The sequence below is a fragment of the Apium graveolens genome, chromosome 2 (assembly GCF_009905375.1).
Source record: "Apium graveolens cultivar Ventura chromosome 2, ASM990537v1, whole genome shotgun sequence".
Lineage (NCBI taxonomy): Eukaryota > Viridiplantae > Streptophyta > Magnoliopsida > Apiales > Apiaceae > Apium > Apium graveolens.
The window spans coordinates 170,335,719-170,359,194 of NC_133648.1; positions in this window are offsets into that span (position 1 = coordinate 170,335,719).

Sequence of the window (23,476 nt, forward strand, 5' to 3'; positions counted from 1 at the left end):
CAAATTGGATCGTTTTTGCAGTTATTTAGCGGTTAAGTAACTAATTTAACGATCCAAAACGATCCAAAATGAACCAATATTCCAAAAATATATAGCCCTTTTATTATTTCATTTTATTCGTATAATCATAATCAGTCAGTAAAATCCCGTAAAATACAGAGAAAATGTCGAATTAATATCGCGTTCTTGAGAATCAAACACATGAACGAAGGCGTTATCAAACTCCGATTCAGGCGTGTAATATATTAAAACGAAGCTCTCGAAATCTTCTTTCTGAATCAACCATTTGTTTTTTCCCAGAAATCAAGGTATTTTTCTGATTTAATTATTTTATTTCGAATTAATTATGGATTAAATTATGGAATTTTGTTCTTGCTATTTTTGATATGATTTGATGGCATAATCATGTAGATAATAATTTTCTGGTCAATTTGGTATATTATATGTCAAAAAACTGAGTTCAAAAAGAGGGTTAAATTTGAGTTTGATTGTCGAATTATTAAATTAGGGTTATAAGAATATGAATGTTCTTGATTGAATTTTGGGACTTCCTGTTTTAAGGGTTATTAATTCAATTAAATAGTACTATTGAATAGATCATGGAAAATAGGTTCGGTTTATGGTCTTATTTTGTTCGAAGGATATCAGGAGCATTGTCGTCGGAAAATTCAATATTCCGCCGGTTTTCTTGGTTTTCTCCTGAGAAATCGAGGTGTTGATTACGGGAAGAAACTGATAGCAGAGACTAACCTAGGAATCAGTTTAGGATTGAATATAGATCAAAACGGAGTTCAAATAACCGTGGTGGTCCAATAACGCAGCTCGCCAGTGTCCGGCCAAGCCACCGGTATCCTCGAAAGACAGGATATTATTATGTTATTCTCATATATAGTTTTTTATAAGAAGCCCGGTTTGGATAATTTATCCAATACAGTATCAAATTGGATCGTTTTTGCAGTTATTTAGCGTTTGAGTAACAAATTTAAAAATCCAAAACGATCCAAAATGAACCAATATTCCAAAAATATGTATAGCCCATTTATTAATTCATTTTATTCGTATAATCATAATTAGTTAGTAAAATCCCGTAAAATACAGAGAAAATGTTGAATTAATATCGCGTTCTTGAGAATCAAACACACGAACGAAGGCGTTATCAAACTCCGAGTCAGGCGTGTAATATTTGAAAACGAAGCTCTCGAAATCTTTTTTCTGAATCAACCTTTTGTTTTTGCCCAGAAATCAAGGTATTTTTCTGATTTAATTATTTTATTTCGAAAAAATTATGGATTAAATTATGGATTTTTGTTCTTGCTATTTTTGATATGGTTTGATGGCATAATCTTGTAGATAATAATATTCTGGTTAATTTGGTATATTATATGTCAAAAAACTGAGTTCAATAACAGGGTTAAATTTGAGTTTGATTTTCGAATTGTTAAATTAGGGTTATAAGAATATGAATGTTCTTGATTGAATTTTGGGACTTTCTGTTTTAAGGGTTATTTATTCAATTAAATAGTACTATTGTATAGATCATGGAAAATAGGTTCGGTTTATGGTCTTATTTTGTTCGAAGGATATCAGGAGGATGCTCGTCGGAAAATTCAATATTCCGCCGGTTTTCTTGGTTTTCGCCTGAGAAATCGAGGTGTTGATTACGGGAAGAAACTGATAGCAGAGACGAACCTGGGAATCAGTTTAGGATTGAATATAGATCAAAACGGAGTTCAAATAACCGTGGTGGTCCAATAACGCAGCTCGCCAGTGTCCGGCGAAGCCACTGGTATCCTCGAAAGACAGGATATTATTATGTTATTCTCATATATAGTTTTTTATAAGAAGCCCGGTTTGGATAATTTATCCAATACGGTATCAAATTGGATCGTTTTTGCAGTTATTTAGCGTCTGAGTAACAAATTTAAAAATCCAAAACGATCCAAAATGAACCAATATTCCAAAAATATGTATAGCCCTTTTATTAATTCATTTTATTCGTATAATCATAATTAGTCAGTAAAATCCCGTAAAATACAGAGAAAATGTCGAATTAATATCGCGTTCTTGAGAATCAAACACATAAATGAAGGCGTTATCAAACTCCGATTCAGGCGTGTAATATATGAAAACGAAGCTCTCGAAATCTTCTTTCTGAATCAACCTTTTGTTTTTGCCCAGAAATCAAGGTATTTTTCTGATTTAATTATTTTATTTCGAAATAATTATGGATTAAATTATGGATTTTTGTTCTTGCTATTTTTGATATGGTTTGATGGCATAATCTTGTAGATAATAATTTTCTGGTTAATTTGGTATATTATATGTCAAAAAACTGAGTTCAATAACAGGGTTAAATTTAAGTTTGATTTTCGAATTGTTAAATTAGGGTTATAAGAATATGAATGTTCTTGATTGAATTTTGGGACTTTCTGTTTTAAGGGTTATTGATTCAATTAAATAGTACTATTGAATAGATCATGGAAAATAGGTTCGGTTTACGGTCTTATTTTGTTCGAAGGATATCAGGAGCATGCTCGTCGGAAAATTCAAAATTCCGTCGGTTTTCTTGGTTTTCCCCGAAGAAATCGAGGTGTTGATTACGGGAAGAAACTGATAGCAGAGAGGAACCTGGGAATCAGTTTAGGATTGAATAGAGATCAAAACGGAGTTCAAATAACTGTGGTGGTCCAAGAAAGCAGCTCGCCGGCGTCTGGCGAAGCCGGCGGTATCCTCGAAAGACAGGATATTATTATGTTATTTTCATATATAGTGTTTTATAAGAAGCCCGGTTTGGATAATTATCCAATACGGTATCAAATTGGATCGTTTTTGCAGTTATTTAGCTGCTAAGTAACTAATTTAACGATCCAAAACGATCCAAAATGAACCAATATTCCAAAAATATATAGCCCTTTTATTATTTCATTTTATTCGTATAATCATAATCAGTCAGTAAAATCCCGTAAAATACAGAGAAAATGTCGAATTAATATCGCGTTCTTGAGAATCAAACACATGAACGAAGGCGTTATCAAACTCCGATTCAGGCGTGTAATATATTAAAACGAAGCTCTCGGAATCTTCTTTCTGAATCAACCATTTGTTTTTTCCCAGAAATCAAGGTATTTTTCTGATTTAATTATTTTATTTCGAATTAATTATGGATTAAACTATGAAATTTTGTTCTTGCTATTTTTGATATGATTTGATGGCATAATCAAGTAGATAATAATTTTCTGGTCAATTTGGTATATTATATGTCAAAAAACTGAGTTCAAAAAGAGGGTTAAATTTGAGTTTGATTGTCGAATTATTAAATTAGGGTTATAAGAATATGAATGTTCTTGATTGAATTTTGGGACTTCATGTTTTAAGGGTTATTAATTCAATTAAATAGTACTATTGAATAGATAATGGAAAATAGGTTCGGTTTATGGTCTTATTTTGTTCGAAGGATATCAGGAGCATTGTCGTCGGAAAATTCAATATTCCGCCGGTTTTCTTGGTTTTCGCCTGAGAAATCGAGGTGTTGATTACAAGAAGAAACTGATAGCAGAGACTAACCTGGGAATCAGTTTAGGATTGAATAGAGATCAAAACGGAGTTCAAATAACCGTGGTGGTCCAAGAATGCAGCTCGCCAGCTTCCGGCGAAGTCGACGGTATCCTCGAAAGACAAGATATTATTATGTTATTCTCATATATTGTTTTTTATAAGAAGCCCGGTTTGGATAATTATCCAATACGGTATCAAATTGGATCGTTTTTGCAGTTATTTAGCGTCTAAGTAACAAATTTAAAAATCCAAAACGATCCAAAATGAACCAATATTCCAAAAATATGTATAGCCCTTTTATTATTTCATTTTATTCGTATATTCATAATCAGTCAGTAAAATCCCTTAAAATACAGAGAAAATGTCGACTTAATATCGCGTTCTTGAGAATCAAACACATGAACGAAGGCATTATCAAACTCCGATTCAGGCGTGTAATGTATCAAAACAAATCTCTCGAAATCTTCTTTCTGAATCAACCATTTGTTTTTGCCAAAAAATTAAGGTATTTTTCTGATTTAATTATTTTATTTTGAATTAATTATGGATTAAAATTTGGATTTTTGTTCTTGCTATTTTTGATATAATTTGATGGCATAATCATAGATAATAATTTTCTGGTCAATTTGGTATATTATATGTCAAAAAACTGAGTTCAATAACAGGGTTAAATTTGAGTTTGATTTTTAAATTATTAAATTAGGGTTTTAAGAATATGAATGTTCTTGATTGAATTTTAGGACTTTTTGTTTTAAGGGCTATTGATTCAATTAAATAGTACTATTGAATAGATCGTGGCAAATAGGTTCGATTTATGGTCCTATTTTGTTCGAAGGATATCAGGAGAATGCTCGTCAGAAAATTCAATATTCCGCCGGTTTTCATGGTTTTCACCGGAGAAATCGTGGTGTTAATTACGGGAAGAAACTGATAGTAGAGACGAACCTAGAAATCAGTCTAGGATTGAATAGAGATCAAAACGGAGTTCAAATAACCGTGGTGGTCCAGAAACGCAGCTCGCTGGCGTCCGGCGAAGCCGTCGGTATCCTCAAAAGACAGGATATTATTATGTTTTTCTCATATATAGTTTTTTATAAGAAGCCCGGTTTGGATAATTATCCAATACGGTATCAAATTGGATCGTTTTTGCAGTTATTTAGCGGCTAAGTAACTAATTTAACGATCCAAAACGATCCAAAATGAACCAATATTCCAAAAATATATAGCCCTTTTATTATTTCATTTTATTCGTATAATCATAATCAGTCAGTAAAATCCCGTAAAATACAGAGAAAATGTCAAATTAATATCGCGTTCTTGAGAATCAAACACATGAACGAAGGCGTTATCAAACTCCGATTCAGGCGTGTAATATATCAAAACGAAGCTCTCGAAATCTTCTTTCTGAATCAACCATTTGTTTTTTCCCAGAAATCAAGGTATTTTTCTGATTTAATTATTTTATTTCGAATTAATTATGGATTAAATTATGGAATTTTGTTCTTGCAGTTTTTGATATGATTTGATGGCATAATCATGTAGATAATAATTTTCTGGTCAATTTGGTATATTATATGTCAAAAAACTGAGTTCAAAAAGAGGGTTAAATTTGAGTTTGATTGTCGAATTATTAAATTAGGGTTATAAGAATATGAATGTTCTTGATTGAATTTTGGGACTTCATGTTTTAAGGGTTATTAATTCAATTAAATAGTACTATTGAATAGATAATGGAAAATAGGTTCGGTTTATGGTCTTATTTTGTTCGAAGGATATCAGGAGCATTGTCGTCGGAAAATTCAATATTCCGCCGGTTTTCTTGGTTTTCGCCTGAGAAATCGAGGTGTTGATTACAAGAAGAAACTGATAGCAGAGACTAACCTGGGAATCAGTTTAGGATTGAATAGAGATCAAAACGGAGTTCAAATAACCGTGGTGGTCCAAGAATGCAGCTCGCCAGCTTCCGGCGAAGTCGACGGTATCCTCGAAAGACAAGATATTATTATGTTATTCTCATATATTGTTTTTTATAAGAAGCCCGGTTTGGATAATTATCCAATACGGTATCAAATTGGATCGTTTTTGCAGTTATTTAGCGTCTAAGTAACAAATTTAAAAATCCAAAACGATCCAAAATGAACCAATATTCCAAAAATATGTATAGCCCTTTTATTATTTCATTTTATTCGTATATTCATAATCAGTCAGTAAAATCCCTTAAAATACAGAGAAAATGTCGACTTAATATCGCGTTCTTGAGAATCAAACACATGAACGAAGGCATTATCAAACTCCGATTCAGGCGTGTAATGTATCAAAACAAATCTCTCGAAATCTTCTTTCTGAATCAACCATTTGTTTTTGCCAAAAAATTAAGGTATTTTTCTGATTTAATTATTTTATTTTGAATTAATTATGGATTAAAATTTGGATTTTTGTTCTTGCTATTTTTGATATAATTTGATGGCATAATCATAGATAATAATTTTCTGGTCAATTTGGTATATTATATGTCAAAAAACTGAGTTCAATAACAGGGTTAAATTTGAGTTTGATTTTCAAATTATTAAATTAGGGTTTTAAGAATATGAATGTTCTTGATTGAATTTTAGGACTTTTTGTTTTAAGGGCTATTGATTCAATTAAATAGTACTATTGAATAGATCGTGGCAAATAGGTTCGATTTATGGTCCTATTTTGTTCGAAGGATATCAGGAGAATGCTCGTCAGAAAATTCAATATTCCGCCGGTTTTCATGGTTTTCACCGGAGAAATCGTGGTGTTAATTACGGGAAGAAACTGATAGTAGAGACGAACCTAGAAATCAGTCTAGGATTGAATAGAGATCAAAACGGAGTTCAAATAACCGTGGTGGTCCAGAAACGCAGCTCGCTGGCGTCCGGCGAAGCCGTCGGTATCCTCAAAAGACAGGATATTATTATGTTTTTCTCATATATAGTTTTTTATAAGAAGCCCGGTTTGGATAATTATCCAATACGGTATCAAATTGGATCGTTTTTGCAGTTATTTAGCGGCTAAGTAACTAATTTAACGATCCAAAACGATCCAAAATGAACCAATATTCCAAAAATATATAGCCCTTTTATTATTTCATTTTATTCGTATAATCATAATCAGTCAGTAAAATCCCGTAAAATACAGAGAAAATGTCAAATTAATATCGCGTTCTTGAGAATCAAACACATGAACGAAGGCGTTATCAAACTCCGATTCAGGCGTGTAATATATCAAAACGAAGCTCTCGAAATCTTCTTTCTGAATCAACCATTTGTTTTTTCCCAGAAATCAAGGTATTTTTCTGATTTAATTATTTTATTTCGAATTAATTATGGATTAAATTATGGAATTTTGTTCTTGCAGTTTTTGATATGATTTGATGGCATAATCATGTAGATAATAATTTTCTGGTCAATTTGGTATATTATATGTCAAAAAACTGAGTTCAATAAGAGGGTTAAATTTGAGTTTGATTGTCGAATTATTAAATTAGGGTTATAAGAATATGAATGTTCTTGATTGAATTTTGGGACTTCCTGTTTTAAGGGTTATTAATTCAATTAAACAGTACTATTGAATAGATCATGGAAAATAGGTTCGGTTTATGGTCTTATTTTGTTCGAAGGATATCAGGAGCATTGTCGTCGGAAAATTAAATATTCCGCCGGTTTTCTTGGTTTTCGCCTGAGAAATCGAGGTGTTGATTACGGGAAGAAACTGATAGCAGAGACTAACCTGGGAATCAGTTTAGGATTGAATAGAGATCAAAACGGAGTTCAAATAACCGTGGTGGTCCAAGAATGCAGCTCGCCAGCTTCCGGCGAAGTCGACGGTATCCTCGAAAGACAGGATATTATTATGTTATTCTCATATATTATTTTTTATAAGAAGCCCGGTTTGGATAATTATCCAATACGGTATCAAATTGGATCATTTTTGCAGTTATTTAGCGTCTAAGTAACAAATTTAAAAATCCAAAACGATCCAAAATGAACCAATATTCCAAAAATATGTATAGCCCTTTTATTATTCCATTTTATTGGTATAATCATAATCAGTCAGTAAAATCCCGTAAAATACAGAGAAAATGTCGAATTAATATCGCGTTCTTGAGAATCAAACACACGAACGAAGGCGTTACCAAAATCCGATTCAGGCGTGTAATATATAAAAACGAAGCTCTCAAGATCTTCTTTCTGAATCAACCATTTGTTTTTGCCCAAAAATCAAGGTATTTTTCTGATTTAATTATTTTATTTTGAATTAATTATGGATTAAAATATGGATTTTTGTTCTTGCTGTTTTTGATATGATTTGATGGCATAATCATGTAGATAACAATTTTCTGGTCAATTTGGTATATTATATGTCAAAAAACTGAGTTCAATAACAGGGTTAAATTTGAGTTTGATTTTCAAATTATTAAATTAGGGTTTTAAGAATATGAATATTCTTGATTGAATTTTGGGACTTCCTGTTTTAAGGGTTATTAATTCAATTAAATAGTACTATTGAATAGATCATGGAAAATAGGTTCGGTTTATGGTCGTATTTTGGTCGAAGGATATCAGGAGCATTGTCGTCGGAAAATTAAATATTCCACCGGTTTTCTTGGTTTTCGCCTGAGAAATCGAGGTGTTAATTACGGGAAGAAACTGATAGCAGAGACGAACCTGGGAATCAGTTTAGGATTGAATAGAGATCAAAACGGAGTTCAAATAACCGTGGTGGTCCAAGAACGCAGCTCGCCAGCGTCCGGCGAAGCCGCCGGTATCCTCGAAAGACAGGATATTATTATGTTATTCTCATATATTATTTTTTAGAAGAAGCCCGGTTTGGATAATTATCCAATACGGTATCAAATTGGATCGTTTTTGCAGTTATTTAGCGTCTCAGTAACAAATTTAAAAATCCAAAACGATCCAAAATGAACCAATATTCCAAAAATATGTATAGCCCTTTTATTATTTCATTTTATTCGTATAATCATAATCAGTCAGTAAAATCCCATAAAATACAGAGAAAATGTCGAATTAATATCGCGTTCTTGAGAATCAAACACATGAACGAAGGCGTTATCAAACTCCGATTCAGGCGTGTAATATATCAAAACGAAGCTCTCAAAATCTTCTTTCTGAATCAACCATTTGTTTTTGCCCAGAAATCAAGGTATTTTTCTGATTTAATTATTTTATTTCGAAATAATCATGGATTAAATTATGAATTTTTGTTCTTGCTGTTTTTGATATGATTTGATGGCATAATCTTGTAGATACTAATTTTCTGGTTAATTTGGTATATTATATGTCAAAAAACTGAGTTCAATAACACGGTTAAATTTGAGTTTGATTTTCGAATTATTACATTAGGGTTATAAGAATATGAATGTTCTTGATTGAATTTTGGGACTTTCTGTTTTAAGGGTTATTGATTCAATTAAATAGTACTATTGAATATATCGTGGAAAATAGGTTCGGTTTATGGTCTTATTTTGTTCGAAGGATATCAGGAGCATGCTCGTCGGAAAATTCAATATTCCGCCGGTTTTCATGGTTTTCGCCTGAGAAATCGAGGTGTTGATTACGGAAGAAACTGATAGCAGAGACGAACCTGGGAATCAGTTTAGGATTGAATAGAGATCAAAACGGAGTTCAAATAACCGTGGTGGTCCAAGAACGCAGCTCGCCGTTGTCCGGCGAAGCCGCCGGTATCCTCGAAAGACAGGATATTATTATGTTATTCTCATATATAGTATTTTATAAGAAGCCCGATTTAGATAATTATCCAATACAATATCAAATTGGATCGTTTTTGCAATTATTTAGCGGCTAAGTAACTAATTTAATGATCCAAAATGATACAAAATGAACCAATATTCCAAAAATATATATAGCCCTTTTATTATTCCATTTTATTGGTATAATCATAATCAGTCAGTAAAATCCCGTAAAATACAGAGAAAATGTCGAATTAATATCGCGTTCTTGAGAATCAAACACACGAACGAAGGCGTTACCAAACTCCGATTCAGTCGTGTAATATATCAAAATGAAGCTCTCGAGATCTTCTTTCCGAATTAACCATTTGTTTTTGCCCAAAAATCAAGGTATTTTTCTGATTTAATTATTTTATTTTGAATTAATTATGGATTAAAATATGGATTTTTGTTCTTGCTGTTTTTGATATGATTTGATGGCATAATCATGTAGATAATAATTTTCTGGTCAATTTGGTATATTATATGTCAAAAAACTGAGTTCAATAACAGGGTTAAATTTGAGTTTGATTTTCAAATTATTAAATTAGGGTTTTAAGAATATGAATGTTCTGGATGGAATTTTGGGACTTCCTGTTTTAAGGGTTATTAATTCAATTAAATAGTACTATTGAATAGATCATGGAAAATAGGTTCGGTTTATGGTCTTATTTTGTTCGAAGGATATCAGGAGCATTGTCGTCGGAAAATTCAATATTCCGCCGGTTTTCTTGGTTTTCGCCTGAGAAATCGAGGTGTTGATTACGGGAAGAAACTGATAGCAGAGACGAACCTGGGAATCAGTTTAGGATTGAATAGAGATCAAAACAGAGTTCAAATAACCGTGGTGGTCCAAGAACGCAGCTCGCCAGCTTCCGGCGAAGCCGCTGGTATCCTCGAAAGATAGGATATTATTATGTTATTCTCATATTTTTTTTTATAAGAAGCCCGGTTTGGATAATTATCCAATACGGTATCAAATTGGATCGTTTTTGTAGTTATTTAGCGTCTAAGTAACAAATTTAAAAATCCAAAACGATCCAAAATGAACCAATATTCCAAAAATATGTATAGCCCTTTTATTATTTCATTTTATTCGTATATTCATAATCATTCAGTAAAATCCCGTAAAATACAGAGAAAATGTCGAATTAATATCGCGTTCTTGAGAATCAAACACATGAACGAAGGCATTATCAAACTCCGATTCAGGCGTGTAATATATCAAAACAAAGCTCTCGAAATCTTCTTTCTGAATTAACCATTTGTTTTTGCCCAAAAATCAAGGTATTTTTCTGATTTAATTATTTTATTTTGAATTAATTATGGATTAAAATTTGGATTTTTGTTCTTGCTGTTTTTGATATGATTTGATGGCATAATCATGTAGATAACAAATTTTCTGGTCAATTTGGTATATTATATGTCAAAAAACTGAGTTCAATAACAGGGTTAAATTTGAGTTTGATTTTCAAATTATTAAATTAGGGTTTTAAGAATATGAATGTTCTTGATTGAATTTTAGGACTTTCTGTTTTAAGGGCTATTAATTCAATTAAATAGTACTATTGAATAGATCGTGGAAAATAGGTTCGGTTTATGGTCTTATTTTTTCGAAAGATATCAGGAGCATGCTCGTCGGAAAATTCAATATTCTGCCGATTTTCTTGGTTTTTGCCTGAGAAATCGAGGTGTTGATTACGGGAAGAAACTGATAGCAAAGACGAACCTGGGAATCAGTTTAGGATTGAATAGAGATCAAAACGGAGTTCAAATAACCGTGGTGGTCCAAGAACGCAGCTCGCCGTTGTCTGGTGAAGCCGCCGGTATCCTCGAAAGACAGGATATTATTATGTTATTCTAATATATAGTATTTTATAAGAAGCCCGGTTTAGATAATTATCCAATACGGTATCAAATTGGATCGTTTTTGCAATTATTTAGCGGCTAAGTAACTAATTTAATGATCCAAAATGATCCAAAATGAACCAATATTCCAAAAATATATATAGCCCTTTTATTATTCCATTTTATTGGTATAATCATAATCAGTCAGTAAAATCCCGTAAAATACAGAGAAAATGTCGAATTAATATCGCGTTCTTGAGAATCAAACACACGAACGAAGGCGTTACCAAAATCCGATTCAGGCGTGTAATATATAAAAACGAAGCTCTCAAGATCTTCTTTCTGAATCAACCATTTGTTTTTGCCCAAAAATCAAGGTATTTTTCTGATTTAATTATTTTATTTTGAATTAATTATGGATTAAAATATGGATTTTTGTTCTTGCTGTTTTTGATATGATTTGATGGCATAATCATGTAGATAATAATTTTCTGGTCAATTTGGTATATTATATGTCAAAAAACTGAGTTCAATAACAGGGTTAAATTTGAGTTTGATTTTCAAATTATTAAATTAGGGTTTTAAGAATATGAATGTTCTGGATGGAATTTTGGGACTTCCTGTTTTAAGGGTTATTAATTCAATTAAATAGTACTATTGAATAGATCATGGAAAATAGGTTCGGTTTATGGTCTTATTTTGTTCGAAGGATATCAGGAGCATTGTCGTCGGAAAATTCAATATTCCGCCGGTTTCTTGGTTTTCGCCTGAGAAATCGAGGTGTTGATTACGGGAAGAAACTGATAGCAGAGACGAACCTGGGAATCAGTTTAGGATTGAATAGAGATCAAAACAGAGTTCAAATAACCGTGGTGGTCCAAGAACGCAGCTCGCCAGCTTCCGGCGAAGCCGCTGGTATCCTCGAAAGATAGGATATTATTATGTTATTCTCATATATTGTTTTTTATAAGAAGCCCGGTTTGGATAATTATCCAATACGGTATCAAATTGGATCGTTTTGTAGTTATTTAGCGTCTAAGTAACAAATTTAAAAATCCAAAACGATCCAAAATGAACCAATATTCCAAAAATATGTATAGCCCTTTTATTATTTCATTTTATTCGTATATTCATAATCATTCAGTAAAATCCCGTAAAATACAGAGAAAATGTCGAATTAATATCGCGTTCTTGAGAATCAAACACATGAACGAAGGCATTATCAAACTCCGATTCAGGCGTGTAATATATCAAAACAAAGCTCTCGAAATCTTCTTTCTGAATTAACCATTTGTTTTTGCCCAAAAATCAAGGTATTTTTCTGATTTAATTATTTTATTTTGAATTAATTATGGATTAAAATTTGGATTTTTGTTCTTGCTGTTTTTTATATGATTTGATGGCATAATCATGTAGATAACAAATTTTCTGGTCAATTTGGTATATTATATGTCAAAAAACTGAGTTCAATAACAGGGTTAAATTTGAGTTTGATTTTCAAATTATTAAATTAGGGTTTTAAGAATATGAATGTTCTTGATTGAATTTTGGGACTTTCTGTTTTAAGGGCTATTAATTCAATTAAATAGTACTATTGAATAGATCGTGGAAAATAGGTTCGGTTTATGGTCTTATTTTTTCGAAAGATATCAGGAGCATGCTCGTCGGAAAATTCAATATTCTGCCGGTTTTCTTGGTTTTTGCCTGAGAAATCGAGGTGTTGATTACGGGAAGAAACTGATAGCAAAGACGAACCTGGGAATCAGTTTAGGATTGAATAGAGATCAAAACGGAGTTCAAATAACCGTGGTGGTCCAAGAACGCAGCTCGCTGTTGTCTGGTGAAGCCGCCGGTATCCTCGAAAGACAGGATATTATTATGTTATTCTAATATATAGTATTTTATAAGAAGCCCGGTTTAGATAATTATCCAATACGGTATCAAATTGGATCGTTTTTGCAATTATTTAGCGGCTAAGTAACTAATTTAACGATCCAAAATGATCCAAAATGAACCAATATTCCAAAAATATATATAGCCCTTTTATTATTCCATTTTATTGGTATAATCATAATCAGTCAGTAAAATCCCGTAAAATACAGAGAAAATGTCGAATTAATATCGCGTTCTTGAGAATCAAACACACGAACGAAGGCGTTACCAAAATCCGATTCAGGCGTGTAATATATAAAAACGAAGCTCTCAAGATCTTCTTTCTGAATCAACCATTTGTTTTTGCCCAAAAATCAAGGTATTTTTCTGATTTAATTATTTTATTTTGAATTAATTATGGATTAAAATATGGATTTTTGTTCTTGCTGTTTTTGATATGATTTGATGGCATAATCATGTAGATAACAATTTTTTGGTCAATTTGGTATATTATATGTCAAAAAACTGAGTTCAATAACAGGGTTAAATTTGAGTTTGATTTTCAAATTATTAAATTAGGGTTTTAAGAATATGAATATTCTTGATTGAATTTTGGGACTTCCTGTTTTAAGGGTTATTAATTCAATTAAATAGTACTATCGAATAGATCATGGAAAATAGGTTCGGTTTATGGTCGTATTTTGGTCGAAGGATATCACGAGCATTGTCGTCGGAAAATTAAATATTCCGCCGGTTTTTTTGGTTTTCGCCTGAGAAATCGAGGTGTTGATTACGGGAAGAAACTGATAGCAGAGACGAACCTGGGAATCAGTTTAGGATTGAATAGAGATCAAAACGGAGTTCAAATAACCGTGGTGGTCCAAGAACGCAGCTCGCCAGCGTCCGGCGAAGCCGCCGGTATCCTCGAAAGACAGGATATTATTATGTTATTCTCATATATTGTTTTTTAGAAGAAGCCCGTTTTGGATAATTATCCAATACGGTATCAAATTGGATCGTTTTTGCAGTTATTTAGCGTCTCAGTAACAAATTTAAAAATCCAAAATGATCCAAAATGAACCAATATTCCAAAAATATGTATAGCCCTTTTATTATTTCATTTTATTCGTATAATCATAATCAGTCAGTAAAATCCCATAAAATACAGAGAAAATGTCGAATTAATATCGCGTTCTTGAGAATCAAACACATGAACGAAGGCGTTATCAAACTCCGATTCAGGCGTGTAATATATCAAAACGAAGCTCTCGAAATCTTCTTTCTGAATCAACCATTTGTTTTTGCCCAGAAATTAAGGTATTTTTCTGATTTAATTATTTTATTTCGAAATAATCATGGATTAAATTATGAATTTTTGTTCTTGCTGTTTTTGATATGATTTGATGGCATAATCTTGTAGATACTAATTTTCTGGTTAATTTGGTATATTATATGTCAAAAAACTGAGTTCAATAACACGGTTAAATTTGAGTTTGATTTTCGAATTATTACATTAGGGTTATAAGAATATGAATGTTCTTGATTGAATTTTGGGACTTTCTGTTTTAAGGGTTATTGATTCAATTAAATAGTACTATTGAATAGATCGTGGAAAATAGGTTCGGTTTATGGTCTTATTTTGTTCGAAGGATATCAGGAGCATGCTCGTCGGAAAATTCAATATTCCGCCGGTTTTCTTGGTTTTCGCCTGAGAAATCGAGGTGTTGATTACGGAAGAAACTGATAGCAGAGACGAACCTGGGAATCAGTTTAGGATTGAATAGAGATCAAAACGGAGTTCAAATAACCGTGGTGGTCCAAGAACGCAGCTCGCCGTTGTCCGGCGAAGCCGCCGGTATCCTCGAAAGACAGGAAATTATTATGTTATTCTCATATATAGTATTTTATAAGAAGCCCGATTTAGATAATTATCCAATACGGTATCAAATTGGATCGTTTTTGCAATTATTTAGCGGCTAAGTAACTAATTTAACGATCTAAAATGATACAAAATGAACCAATATTCCAAAAATATATATAGCCCTTTTATTATTCCATTTTATTGGTATAATCATAATCAGTCAGTAAAATCCCATAAAATACAGAGAAAATGTCGAATTAATATCGCGTTCTTGAGAATCAAACACACGAACGAAGGCATTACCAAACTCCGATTCAGTCTTGTAATATATCAAAATGAAGCTCTCGAGATCTTCTTTCCGAATTAACCATTTGTTTTTGCCCAAAAATCAAGGTATTTTTCTGATTTAATTATTTTATTTTGAATTAATTATGGATTAAAATATGGATTTTTGTTCTTGTTGTTTTTGATATGATTTGATGGCATAATCATGTAGATAATAATTTTCTGGTCAATTTGGTATATTATATGTCAAAAAACTGAGTTCAATAACAGGGTTAAATTTGAGTTTGATTTTCAAATTATTAAATTAGGGTTTTAAGAATATGAATGTTCTTGATGGAATTTTGGGACTTCCTGTTTTAAGGGTTATTAATTCAATTAAATAGTACTATTGAATAGATCATGGAAAATAGGTTCGGTTTATGGTCTTATTTTGTTCGAAGGATATCAGGAGCATTGTCGTCGGAAAATTCAATATTCCGCCGGTTTTCTTGGTTTTCGCCTGAGAAATCGAGGTGTTGATTACGGGAAGAAACTGATAGCAGAGACGAACCTGGGAATTAGTTTAGGATTGAATAGAGATCAAAACAGAGTTCAAATAACCGTGGTGGTCCAAGAACGCAGCTCGCCAGCTTCCGGCGAAGCCGCTGGTATCCTCGAAAGATAGGATATTATTATGTTATTCTCATATATTGTTTTTTATAAGAAGCCCGGTTTGGATAATTATCCAATACGGTATCAAATTTTGTAGTTATTTAGCGTCTAAGTAACAAATTTAAAAATCCAAAACGATCCAAAATGAACCAATATTCCAAAAATATGTATAGCCCTTTTATTATTTCATTTTATTCGTATATTAATAATCAGTCAGTAAAATCCTGTAAAATACAGAGAGAATGTCGAATTAATATCGCGTTCTTGAGAATCAAACACATGAACGAAGGCGTTATCAAACTCTGATTCAGGCGTGTAATATATCAAAACAAAGCTCTCGAAATCTTCTTTCTGAATCAACCATTTGTTTTTGCCCAAAAATCAAGGTATTTTTCTGATTTAATTATTTTATTTTGAATTAATTATGGATTAAAATATGGATTTTTGTTCTTGCTATTTTTGATATGATTTGATGGCATAATTATGTAGATAATAATTTTCTGGTCAATTTGGTATATTATATGTCAAAAAACTGAGTTCAATAACAGGGTTAAATTTGAGTTTGATTTTCAAATTATTAAATTAGGGTTTTAAGAATATGAATGTTCTTGATTAAATTTTGGGACTTTCTATTTTAAGGATTATTGATTCAATTAAATAGTACTATTGAATAGATCGTGGAAAATTGGTTCGGTTTATGGTCTTATTTTTTTCGAAAGATATCAGGAGCATGCTTGTCGGAAAATTCAATATTCTGCCGGTTTTCTTAGTTTTCGCCTGAGAAATCGAGGTGTTGATTACGGGAAGAAACTGATAGCAAAGACGAACCTGGGAATCAGTTTAGGATTGAATAGAGATCAAAACGGAGTTCAAATAACCGTGGTGGTCCAAGAACGCAGCTCGCCATTGTCCGGCGAAGCCACTGGTATCCTCGAAAGACAGGATATTATTATGTTATTCTCATATATAGTATTTTATAAGAAGCCCGGTTTAGATAATTGTCACACCCCCAACTTTAACAGCAAAATAAATATAGCTATTACAATATTTTAAAAGAAATAATGCAACCACATCCAAGATCTTACAGTTTAGGGTTTGGAACAGCCCAACACTACCAACTATTACATCTGATTATAAATACCGAGTCCTCACACAACTATTATACTTATTCTACCTGAGCTCGAACATAAGCATCAGCATCACAGGTCTTACGGGCAGTCTGCTTGAATCTAACCATAGCTGCTAGCTGTAATATCAGGGTAAAGCAAGAAGTGAGCCAAATGCTCAACAAGTGCTAACAGCACAACACAAAACATAAATCGAGATATACTTTTAAGAATGCCAATGGAAAGACATAACTAATGATAACGAGAGATAAAACTATGTGAGATGGCATCATTTTGCTTGTATCAAAACAATTTTAAAAATCATGTCTTAATCAAAATCATTTTATGACGCTACGGATTATAGCCGGTGATCAGCCGCGAAGTAATCCCGAACCTCGCTGGGTTCTAAAACATTAACGGGAATCCCTAGGCAACTTTTAAGCCTAATATAAGTGTGGAAAGGACTCGCGTCTCAGTCCAGATCCACTATTCAAGAAAACATTTATCCCCCTTTGGGACTGAAAACCCATATTTTATTTATTTCAAAAGCTGATGCCGAATTGTAACAAAATCTCTTTTAACAGTACACATTTTTATTAAGGGAATATAGATCAACTCGAAACACGGGAAATATGGTACTAAATCTCAGGGCCATGATTCACAAAACTTTACTCTATTAGGGTAACCAAAAGGTTTTCATATGTCAGAACTTGGACAGGAAAATATGGTGAGACTAATGGATAATATGAAGGGGTAATGCCAAACTAGGCTTAAAGCAATGGTTTCTCGTCAAGGTACAGGTGTTGGATCATTAAGAAGATAAGCTTCACGAATACTATGGGTGTTAAGGTAATGATCTCTAGCTCAGGATGAATGTATATATCAGAATTGTCAAGCTTTAGGATAGGAAAGAGGGTATCAATCAATGAGGAATCATGTTGATAAGTTTCTGACTATCAAAGTTCAAGGTAAGGTTCTATAGGGGTTCAAGCATCAGGATGAGATATCAATACTTAGGAATCATCATCATGTTAATTAAGAGGATCAATCAAGTATTATAATAACTCTTTATTTTATCATGGCATTTAATTATCATGAAAAGACTTTTGAACTACTTGCAATACATACTTGAGGGTTCATGGCATCTCTATGTAATTCAAATATAAGCGAGAGATACGCTTGATTTAAACATATCAAAATGACTCAGGATAATTGCATCGATAAATATGAACTGTTTATAGTAAATATGAAGGTCAAGTTGAATCACTTGCCTTGAGATAGGCTGGTCTGGTCTGACCGGTAGGAGCAACTGGAGCTTCACTCGACTTTTATGGAAAGTTTTCCCTCGTCTCGAGATCCTACATAAATAATAATAATCCTCATTATAATATATTCTTACCATCTCAACCTATTTACAACCCGAAATTAAACACAGATGGCACTTAGGCCTATATGCACTTAATTTATATCCACCTTTATATTTCAAATGTACACACGTAGCCACATAATCACATATCGTATATTAATACCAAATAACACCATAATGCAACACTAGGCTTGGATGATCTTGACTCACAACTTAAGTCACTTGGTCGCTAGACTAGACAAGATCTTCAAATTTTGGCTTCCTAACTCGATGTGCCTTTCCTAAATTATCCAAAACCTATTGACCCTCACTTGTGCCTTTTGCTCTACTGACCTTATACTATCTTACAACTATGGTGGTCGACCTAATACTCACTTCTAAGTGTTCTAAAACTATGTGATAAATGAAAGTGCTCACTGGTGCAAATTTCAGAATGACAACTATGGTTTCTTGAGTACATTAGACACTCTTAAACTACAAGTTTTCCTTCAAAACTTTTACATTAGACTCTCCTGACCTAACGGCTTCTCACAAACTTGATGTGGCTCAAGGGCCTGGCTTGGGTCTTCTTGTGCCTAAGCTAAAAGTCCAAGGTTCCCCTGTTTTTCTGGGCAGAAAATGTCCTGACTTGAATTAACTTGTGACACATGGTTCTAACTCATATCCTAATAACTATGGTTGGAAAAACTTCTCTGACACTCCCTCTAACTAAGGCCCAATTGGGCCTAATGAGGGCCTACCCATGACATGGTCAAATCTCCCTATTTCTAAGTTGCAACAAAACTGTCCCCTGCTGGACAGATTTTGTTATTCTACTTGTGCACCTAACCAAATGACGTGCAAACCTCCAACCAACTCCTAAAACCTTTTATATACTCCCAATACTAACTTCTGGTAGCTTGGGCCTCAAAGTGCACACCAATGACATGGTCAAAACTCACTCTAAACCTCAGGGTGCTATACTGATTTTTCTGCAGAAACTATAACTCTCTTTTTCCAAGGTTTTGACTTGACAAACTCAACTAACAACGACTCAATACTTAAACCAAGACTTATACATGGTATTCTACCGAACTAACTCCCTTATTATCAAAATAACCTTGGTGAGATCATCCTTACCTAAGGTACAATTATGGCAAAAGAAAAGAGACTACACTTCACAAATCACAAATCTTTATGCTTTTGTAACAACAAGATATATATTTTTATAAAAGATAACCACAAATTATTACCATGCAACAAGAAGCATAAATCAATATTAACACATTATACCTACTGAAATTAAAGCTCACTAACAAAATCTTTCCAAATGATCAAAATCTTACAACATTCTAAGAGAAATCCACATGCATGCATGCCTTCGGGTTTTTCAAACCAAAACAACACATTTTCTAAATATGTTCTATCATAAAATTGACATGCAAGCCTAGCATAAGATATACCTAGATGATCACTTAGCATGCAAAGAGTTTTATCAAATTTTCACCACAAAATTCAAGTCATTATCACATAAACATGCAAAAATTGATTTAAGCAACAAGAATAGACTTAAGGACCATTCATTCGGCTCCCATATGGTCATGGCCGAATGAAATGGATGGGATGGCCATTTAATCATCAAGAGTTTCCCTCTCAAGATTTGGCACTTCTCCATTCCTTGTAGTCCTCTCAAAAACAACCCTAAACTCACAAGAATCAAGGTTGTATTTTGAGTTTCACTAAAACCTTTACATGCAACCTTTAAACTTAAACTTTTCACTCATCACTCTTTGAATTATGTATGATCAAGATATAGGAAGTAACATTTACTTGATTGCAAAGTGGGAGCTTGAATGAAGAATGAAGAAAAGGGAGGGGGGTATGGCTTCGGCAAAAAAGCCGAGAGGAGAGGGGAGGAAAGGAGGAGTGTGGAAATGGTGGGGTGAATGTGGAGTAATAATCATGTTAGTTTGGTTTTTATTTGGCCAAAAGTGAGTGGATTTGAGATTTTATAAGAGTAACCTTCCAATATAGTTAGGTAGATTTGCATGCAAGGGTAAAGTGTTAATTTGGTTAGTAGAATGAAAGTGAGTGGGGTTGGAAATGTCTTCCTTGCCCCTTAGTTGAATTGGAAGAGTATTTGCATGCAAGGGTAGCCATGTAATTTGCTAATTATAACAAATAAAATTTATAAAGATTTATTTTTATAAAATAAAATACAAGTTCAAAAATTATAAAATTTATACCATAAAATAACTTGGATTTTTTAGAGACTTTATTAAATCATTTTCAAAATTTGTGAACAAAATACCTTTTAAAAGAAAATTTTTCCAAAGCTTAGAATATTCCTTATAAATCAAAAATAAAAAATTAAATAAACTCTTGCTTTGAAAAATCATATACTACACAAAGCAAATTTATAATGCATAAATTTTCACTCACACTAGCGTACAATCATTGAATATATTTTCATTTGACTTTAATATTATACCCCATCCACAAATAATATTACATAAAATGTCGGTCGTAACATCCTCTCCCCCTTAAGGGATTCTGTCCCCAGAATCTAAGAGAAAAGATGAGGATGCCAGGAACGCATATCAGACTCTAACTCCCAAGTCGACTCTTCGACCTTAGGGTTCCTCCAAAGTACTTTTACTAACTTTACTGACTTATTTCTAAGAGTCTTTACTTGCCAGTCGAGTATTTTAACCGGTTGCTCCACAAATGACAAGTCTGCCTGAATTTCTACAGGTTCATATTCTATCACATGGCTAGCGTCAGGATTGTACTTCTTAAGCAACGACACATGGAATACATTATGCACATGCTGATACTGAGGTGGTAAGGCCAACTCATAGGCCACCTTTCCCACTTGACTCAAAATCTCAAAAGGACCTATGTATGTAGGTGCTAACTTCCCTTTCTTGCCAAATCTCATCAACCCTTTTTTAGGTGACACCTTCAGCAACACAGCTTCGCCAATTTGGAATTGAACGTCCTTACGCGCTGGATCCGCATACTTCCTCTGTCAATCTTGAGCAGCAAGCAACCTTTTCTGAATTAACTTGATCGAGTCATGCAACTGTTGTACCAATTCCGAGCCGAGAATTCTTCCTTCTCCCACTTCATTCCAACTTGTTGGTGATCTACATTTTCGCCCGTACAAAGCTTCGTATGGTGGCATGCCGATACTGGAATGATAGCTGTTGTTGTAAGAGAATTCAATCAACGGCAAATGGTCGTCCCAACTTCCTGCAAAATCGATTGCACAACTGCGCAACATGTCTTCAATCGTTTGAATTGTCCTTTCACTCTGGCCATCAGTCTGCGGGTGGTACGCCGTGCTCATATTCAACTTTGTGCCAAGACATTCCTGAAATTGCTTCCAGAATCTCGAGTTAAATCGGGGATCTCTGTCTGAAACTATTGATACGGGTACTCCATGCCTTAGTACGATTTCGCGCACATACAGATGAACCAACTTGTCCAGTGACGACTTTTCATTTATTGGAAGGAAATGCGCCGACTTCGTAAGATGATCAATTATAACCCATATTGCGTCATGCCCGAATTTCGTTCACGGTAGTCCCACTATAAAGTCCATAGCGATATTTTCCCATTTCCATTCTGGAACCTTCAGGGGCTGAATTAATTCGCTTGGTCGTTGATGTTCTGCCTTTACTTTCTGACAAGTATAGCACTTCGCAACCCATTCTGCCACGTCTCGCTTCATATTTGGCCACCAAAAGTTCTTCTTTAAGTCTCGATACATCTTGGTGCTTCCCGGGTGGATTGAAAATTTCGAATTGTGGGCTTCATGAAAGATCTCATTCTTTAATTCAGGTACATGGGGAATCCATATTCTGGATGAAAACCTTAGTATACCTTGCTCATCCCTTTGAGTATTAATCTCCTCTCCAGATAACTGATTCTTCTCTTTTTCCATTACTTCCTCTTGACACTTCTTTATCTTTTCCACTAGTGTTGGCTGAAAGGTCATTGCACGACAAACTTCCTCGACTTTTCCATAAGCACAAAGTTCCAATTCCAATCTTTCGATTTCTTCAGATAACTCTTTTGATGTCATCATCATATTCAATCTCTCCTTCCTACTCAAAGCATCGGCCACTATGTTCGCCTTTCCAGGATGGTAATTTATCGAACAGTCATAGTCCTTGATCAATTCCAGCCATCTCCTCTGCCTCATATTGAGCTCTTTTTGAGTAAAAATGTACTTTAAACTCTTGTGATCCGTGTAGATTTCATACTTCTCTCCATAGAGGTAATGTCTCCAGATCTTGAGTGCGAACACTATGGCGGCTAGTTCCAAGTCATGCGTCGGGTACTTTAACTCATGTGGCTTCAACTGTCTTGACGCATATGCAATCACTTTACTGTGTTGCATCAACACACAACCCAAACCCTTATGTGAAGCATCGCTGAATATTACAAAATTCCTTTGATCATCTGGAAGTACCAACACCGGAGCTGTTACCAACTTCTGCTTTAACTCTTGAAAGCTATCTTCACATTCTGCACTCCATTCAAACTTTTGATTCTTTCTGGTTAACTTGGTCAATGGCGTGGCGATCTTCGAGAAATCCTTGACGAATCTTCTATAGTATCCGGCCAATCCTAGAAAACTTCGCACTTCCGTAGGAGTCTTTGGCCTCTCCCAACTCATAACTGCCTCAATCTTTGCTGGATCCACTTTAACTCCCTCATTTCCAATAACATGCCCCAAAAATTGAACTTCCTTTAACCAAAACTCACATTTGGTAAACTTGGCATACAACTTCTCTTGTCGGAGTATCTCCAATGCTATCCAGAGGTGCTGCTTATGTTCTTCTTCCGACTTAGAATAAATAAGGATGTCATCAATGAATACCATGACAAATTTGTCCAAATACTTCTTAAATACCCGATTCATCAGATCCATAAATGCGGACGGAGCGTTGGTCAACCCAAACGGCATTACTAGGAATTCATAATGCCCATATCTGGTCCTGAATGCGGTCTTAGGAATATCTTCTTCTTTGATCTTTAATTGATGGTATCCCGATCTCAAATCAATCTTCGAAAATACCTTTGCTCCCTTCAACTGATCAAGAAGGTCATCTATCCTTGGTAGCGGGTAGCGGTTCTTGATCGTCACCTTATTCAACTCCCGGTAATCT